This window comes from Somniosus microcephalus, chromosome 4 (assembly GCF_052327205.1).
Source record: "Somniosus microcephalus isolate GS21.2 chromosome 4, FLI_Smic_1.0, whole genome shotgun sequence".
Lineage (NCBI taxonomy): Eukaryota > Metazoa > Chordata > Chondrichthyes > Squaliformes > Somniosidae > Somniosus > Somniosus microcephalus.
The window spans coordinates 224,081,254-224,088,470 of NC_140990.1; the positions used below are offsets into that span (position 1 = coordinate 224,081,254).

Genomic DNA, 7,217 nt, shown 5'->3' on the forward strand with positions numbered 1-7,217 from the left:
GATTACCTGCACTGGCAGTCGTTATGTTCCACTAATTACTGTTCAAAAACCTGCAGAGCCTCCATGTTATCTTTACAGTATGATCTTGTTATAAGCCACTGGTTACATGGACAAAAGAACAGTACATATAACTGGACTTGTATGCAACAATACAGGATATACCAACTATGCAAAATGCATTACACTGGCTCGGTAACATTTTACATGCATCATTAGACCACTTGCACTATACAGAACTTAACATTTACACTCATCCATTAGACTGTAACAAGTACATCAAGTACATTTAGCACTAGGCCAATGATGGTAACAGAGTCACTGGTATGATAGAACAGTGAATCCATTTCACTTACTACACCGTGCTCCCACACATCAGAAGCATTCCATAAAAAATATTTCCAACAAAAACTTGTTTATGGATACAAGGTACAGTAAGAATACCTGATCTCCGTTGCATGGGTTGCCTAATCATTTTATTATGGAATAAAATGTTTTTTTTTGCTCCTTTGTAGTGATGTAACTTGGACTTTGCTGCATTATAACTGCCTATTTGTTGAATGCGGATGTATATTTAAGTCTCACCTAGAAAGCCAGATCAGTATTGTTCAAAAGACCAGGTAGATGCACTATGTGATTTATAATCTTATTTTGGTCAGCTAGCTGTCTCGCCATGAGGAAATCCAACCTTATGCTTAACAGTCTCCAAACAAAACTACTGAAAAGGTCCACGTAACTAGAGTTTCCATTTTCTGCCTATGTAATGCGTGCTCTGTCTCTCTAGGGGCACATTTAACTGCTGTTGGAGTTTAACCAGCTAACATTGTGCAGTCCATTGATTGTCATGGTTATATGGAGTCAAATGGGAAGAATCCGAACAGCAACAGGTCTACCCCTCATGGTTCCATCAATGAGCCAAACTGACTGGCCAATCGTCGATCGTGCCCTGCAGTACTGATGCCCGACTTCGATATTTGATCAATGACTCTGCAACAGAGGATCAACTCAGTTCCAATCTCTCGTTGCCAGGTATCGCCTTGGAGCCAACTTGACCGCAAAGAGACTCTGCTTACCTCCCCTCGACGATAGATACTAGTTTTTTTTAATTCTATGTCAGAGGTTACATAGTGAGACTGCCACTATATCAGGTGACCATCCCTATTCAGCAGTAAATATCATACGCAAATTCCACTGTGAAAATAGGAAAGAGAATTCATATGGTACATCTATACTGAGATTGTTTAACTATACAGGAAATGCATTAGATACTGATCAATGTTGATAAAATGCTTGCAATGCATGTTGATAAGAAATAAACATAATAGAACAAGATTAACTATGTGGCTTTTAAAAATGGAAGATAAGGGTTAGGCATGTCCTTAACAATGGCTTTTCAAAGACATGTTCGATCAAGTAAGCTTCACTATCTTAATTTAAAGAACAGTAATGCAGAAGGATGACTAACATATATTCCAGGGCTCATAGACTGATACATCTCATTAATGTTCCAATGTGCTATGTCACAAAGTGGTAGGATGTAGGTTTGTGCTCTAATGCCCCGCATAATGAGCTCTGAATCTCACAAAATGACTTTAGGGAGAAGTGACAAATGGATGCCAGCTGTTTCTCCAGAGCCAAGAAAGGCACACTGGTGAATCACCCAGGCTATTGTTGCATACCTACCAACATCTAACAGCAAACTTGTGGCGGATGTCTGGGAATAAGTTGCCTGAATCATTAATCATTGCCTGGAAATGATTTACAGGAGGAGGAAAATTATTCATTAAAAATAATAGGAAGGAGTGATGAAGAGAATAAATAATTTTTAAAAATTCAATTTATCTAGCATTTGAAAAGATCTTTAAGTGTCCAGGACCCTGAAAGGCAATCCTGTAAAGCAGAAGTGCCTGTGTCATGGCACAGGGGTACAAGTAACTAATAGACCAAGGGCCTGTGCCATGGAGAGGTAGCATGCAGGGTCACACTGAGCGAGCGGACCTGCGGGAGGAACAGAGTCAGAGACCAGGGATAAAGGCAGCGCGGAGAAGAGACCTGGGAGTCTGAATAAAAGGACTACCTGTGAGGGAGGCAGTCGGCAAGCGACACAACAAAGAAATGACGTCAAAATTCAAAAGGTGTTGCTGGCACAAGGGAGCCGAGAGGTGAGTATTTTTTGTTCTGTTTTCAGTATATTTCTGTTAAGTAGTTCATAGCCTATCTAATAGAGGGAGGTGCTGATTAGTGGGTAGCTGTTGAGTGTTTCTTGTTAAGTTTATTTCTGCTAAATTACCTCCATAGTCTGGTAAATCGAGGCATGGCAGGGCAGCTCAGTCCCATGATTTGCACATCCTGTGCCATGTGGGATATCCTGGATGCTTCTTGCGGCCTGGACGAGCATGTGTGCAGGAAGTGTTGCCAACTGCAGCAACTCGAGCTCTGGATTTCGGAGCTTGAGCGGCAGCTGGAGTCACTACAGTGAAATATTTGGAAAGCACATTTCTAGAAGTGGTCACCCCGCAGCCTCAGAATGTGTAGGCAGTGAGGGAATGGGTAACCCACCAGACAGAGGAGGAGGACCAGGCAAGTAGGGCAGGAATCCCCAGAGTGCATCTCGCTCGCTAACCAGTTCACAGTTCTGGAAACTGGTGGGGGTGATGGCACCTCTGGGGAGAGCAGCCAGAGCCAAGGCCACGACACCACGGGTGGCTCAGCTGCACAGGGAGGGAGGAAGAAGAGTAGAACAGCAATAGTGATAGGGGATTCATTGGTTAGGGGGACAGATAAGCGTTTCTGTGAAAGCAGACGTGACTCCAGGATGGTATGTTACCTCCATGGTGCCAGGGTCAAGGATGTCACTGAGTGGCTGAAGGACACTCAGAGGGGAGGGTGAATAGCCAGAGGTAGTTGTCCATATTGGTACCAACGACATAGGCAGAAAGAGGGATGAGGTCCTGCAGGCAGACTATAGGGAGCTAGGAAAGAGTTTAAAAAGCAAGACCTCAAAAGTAGTAATTTCCAGATTACTCCCGGTGCCACGTGCTCGTGAGTACAGGAATAGGAGGATAGAACAGATGAATGCGTGGCTGGAGAGATGGTGCAGAAAGGAGGGCTTTAGATTCCTGAGGCATTGGGACCATTTCTGGGGAAGGTGGGACCTGTACAAGCCGGATGGGTTACACCTCAACAGAGCCGGGACTAATATTCTTGTGGGGAGGTTTGCTAGTGCTGTTGGAGAGGGTTTAAACTAGCTTGGCAGGGGGATGAGCAACAGCATGTAGGAGTGATGGGGAGGAATGGGGTGCATGGAAGAGTGAGTGTGTTGGATGGTACTGGAGGGGAAGGTAGTGCTGGAGGCGGAAGTAGTACCATATTAGATAGGAGAAGACTAAGAAAGACTACGAAAAATTCAAAAATGGGTTTAGAATTCATGTACGAAAACGCACAAAGTGTGGTGAATAATGTTGGTAAGCTACAAGCACAATTAGCCGTGTGGCAATAACGGAAATGTGGCTTAAAAACGGCGAGGACTGGGCACTTAATACTCAAGGATACAAGGTGTTTAGAAAAGATAGGGAAGGAAAAATGGGAGGTGGGGTGGCAGTGCTTATTAAGGAAGACATTGTAGTGTTGGAAAGGGAGGATGTTCTTGAGGGGACAAGGACAGAATCCATTTGGTTAGAGCCGAGGAACAAAAAAAAGGTGTGATCACGCTATTGGGGGTGTTCTACAGGACTCCAAATAGTGAGAGGAGGCAGAGGAGCAAATCTGCAGGGAAATCGCAGAGATATGCAAGAGCTATAGAGTGGTGATATTGGGGGACTTTAATTACCCAAATATCGATTGGGATAATGCTAGGGTAAAGGGAAAGGAGGGGAGGAATTTCTGAAATGTGTTCAGGAGAATTTCCTTGACCAGTATGTTCTTGGCCCAACTAGGAAGGAGGCATTGTTGGATCTGGTGCTGGGGAGTGAGGTGGGCCAGGTCGACCAAGTGCCTGTGGGAGAACACTTGGGTAAGAGTGATCATCGTATCATAAGATTTAGATTAGCAATGGAGAGGAGCAAGGAACAATCTAGAGTGGAACTTCGAAACTGGAATAGGGCTGACACAGACTCGATGGGCCGAATGGCCTCCTTCTGTGCCGTTATGACTCTATGACATCATCCTCTGCAGGCTAAGTTCCTGATCTCAACCATGCTGTTTCTAGGAAGGCATAGAGTTGAGACCAGGCACTTCGTCATTAAGGGGGAAAACCGTAGACTGAGCTACTCACACTTCTTAGTGACACTGGTGCAGGCCAGACTGGAAGTTGCTTCTTTATCCTATGAGAAGCTAGGAATGGTGTCTGGAGATTCAGAGAAAAAGTCCCTTAAAAAGGAGTCACAGTTAGGGAGGTGAAAAATTAGCCACACATAATCACAATATATACACTCCAGCCCACCCAAAAACTACATGATCATCTGGGCGAGGCGAAAGAACAGATAAAACCATCGCCTTTCATGACCTCAGGACATCCCAAAGTGCTTTACAGCCAATGAAGTATTTTTGAATTTTGGTGACTGTTGTAATGTAGTAAACACGGCAACCACAGACAGCAATGTGATAATGACCAGATCATCTGTTTTAGTGATGTTGGTGGAGGGGAGAACGCCCCCGCCCCCGTCTCATTTTCATCTAGATTCGATCATCTGCAAGTTGGGTTGTCATGTGATTCAATGCCTTTGGTTTTTAAACCCCAAAAAACCTTTACCGAACACTTTTTCTAGTGACCATTATGCCTCTTTAAATGGATTTGTCAAATCATTTCGCTGATTCAACACACACAGGAAGTGGCAAGATACATAGACCTCACACTGTGTCGTTGCACGCATTACTTTCGAAGCGTTCGCGTATTCCGGATTCCCCATCACGGGCCTGGACTGCCCTGCGGTCTGCAGGGATTAACCAGGCGTTTCTCTCTGACCTTTACCTGCTGCCCCAGGACTTTAAAGTGCACACACTGTACTTCCGTGTCACCCGCGCAGAGACAGGTTTTATTTCGAGAAAGTTACTTCCTTTTTAATTCGTTGCTCTTTAAACCTAAAGAAATCGATTGCAGTAGAATTTCAAGCCTCACCGTGCACATAAGGCACTGATGGAGGGATACAATGCAAGCTTCTTAAACCACGCTGTCTGCACTCTTCAAAGTAAAGCTTCGGAAAGAAGAAGGTGACAGGAAAGAAGAAGGTGACATGACTCCTGCTGTCGCCGATTCATATGGCCACCCATCTTGCAATCTCTAAGTACTATTCATATAGTAAGAGTAAATGGACAAGACTACTGAGACAGGGCGGCACACCACACAAATGACACAAACCTCAGGGCAGGACTGCACCACCAAGCCAGTGCGGAATCCGGCAGAAACGGGCAAGAATCAACAAAGATCAGTTGTAAATTTGGGGACAAGTCACAAACCACGAGTCAGCAGAACAGGATCGCGTGGAAAAAAAGTGAAGGCTAGACATGGTGAGTAGCAAAAACATGGCAGTTTCCGCTCATCAGATTACCCAACACCATAAACATCAGAAAGATGAAAGGAGGAGGAGGAGGAGGGGTGGAAACTGGAGCAAATCATCTGGTTTCAATCACATCGGAATCACATTATTGCGGCGGCGGGGACGCTGATTGCCCCTTTCATTGAGGAAACAACTGCAGATTGCACACAACAGTCGGGCTTTAAAAGAACATGTTAAGAGTGGGTTTAAAACTGAGCCCCAGTCCCCCTTGAGTGAGCAATGTTAAGAGTAGTTGCTAGTGGTGATAGCGATCTGACACGCACTGTCCATCCGCTCGCCTCAAGACAGCATGAAGCAGCTTTCCATCTCCTGTTACAGACACACTCTTCAGCAAGACAAAAGCGCAGAGAGAGAGAGACCGCAAACTAATTATAACCCAGACTGGAGATAAATCAGATTGCTGCTCTTTTCCTCTTTGTTCAGTTCAAGGGGACCGTTTTGTTTAATAAACCGATTTGAGCATCTAAGCAACTGTACGATCACTAACTAACCAGCCAGCTCATTTATCCCAGTGGACACATTTACAGTACTTTCTGTTGAAACCAGCGACCTTTTTCCATTGAAATTTTAATTTTCATAATACATAGAAAAGTTTAAACATGTGGTCACGCCATCCCATTCAATTTTATATCAGTTAAGCGATTCCAAAAAAAGCCCCCCCGCCACATTTTAAAGTTTACAAAGGTTTCCCCCACCTCCCAGATGCCAAGCCCCTCTGGTTACCTTTAGTGTGTGAGAGAGAGAAAGCGCGTTACCTTCTCTGTGAGGCTGTTGTGTGTAAATCTGAGCACTTTCTTTCCTTTGTGAACCCGGTGCTGCCACAGTGAAAGAGGACAATGGCTGGGGAGCGGGTTCTGGTGTCACAGCCGCCTCCTCCTCCTGCTGCCTCCTCCCTGCCTGCCTGGCTGGCTAACCCCAAACCCAGTCAAGTCAGCTTCTCTGAATCCCAGCCTCGGGCGGGGTGTGTCTCACTCGGCTCTCGCTCTCCATGCTAATCACCTTCTGCTGTTTGCCCCGCCTCCTCCGCCAGCACCAGCACCAGCACCAGGTGAGGGCAGCTGCAGAGCCTGTTGGACCCGAGGACAGAGAGGGGGGAGAAATGGGCAGAGAGACAAGACAGGCGGAAAGGTTAAAGAACTCAGAACAAAAGGTCAAGGGTGAAGAGACAGAGCGGGACAACGGGCTTGGGAAGCATGCGGGAGACCCACAATTCCACTGTGAAGTCGGGCAATTTAATTGGAAGAAATCCCCTTAGATTTATAGTATGATTTATACTTTTGCAACTGCCAACTATCTAAACTAAGATCCCTCCCCAATCTGTGTGGTTCAGCTAATTGAGCTCTTGGGAGTGTCCTAGCCTCTATATACACTCACTGGTGCTTCGGACAACAACATCTTGTTCTATTTTTTTTGCCTTGTCAGTTTTCTCTCCATGCCTTCTCTGCCGATTCCTTGCTAGGATAGGATTCCATAAGCATCGGGTGCTTTCCAATAGTTGCTCCATCTCGGAGCCGCCACAGTGAATGTCAACATGCTATTTTACCATGAAGGGCATCACAGCCAAATCTGCTCTAATCCATACACACAGGCACTCTAATAGGGGATCAGAAACTTACTCCAGTTTTCTAGCCTCCCGCCCCCTAACTGGAGCGAGGCCAGTTGTAA

General features: G+C 45.5%; 1 protein-coding gene across 5 annotated transcripts in view; it reads right to left on the reverse strand.

Annotated features, from left to right (window-relative positions):
* myo1b (myosin IB) overlaps positions 1–6,511 on the reverse strand; it is a 397,467-nt gene extending 390,956 nt beyond the window's left edge. For 2 of the 5 annotated variants that reach the window (XM_085985848.1, XM_085985846.1), the window contains exon 1: positions 6,308–6,509. The gene's annotated coding sequence lies outside the window, so the exon portion shown is untranslated. Of the gene's footprint in view, positions 1–6,275 lie in introns of all 5 variants that reach the window. The other 3 variants (XM_085985844.1, XM_085985845.1, XM_085985847.1) reach the window with 3 other exon arrangements.
* Between the last annotated feature and the right edge of the window lie 706 nt (positions 6,512–7,217).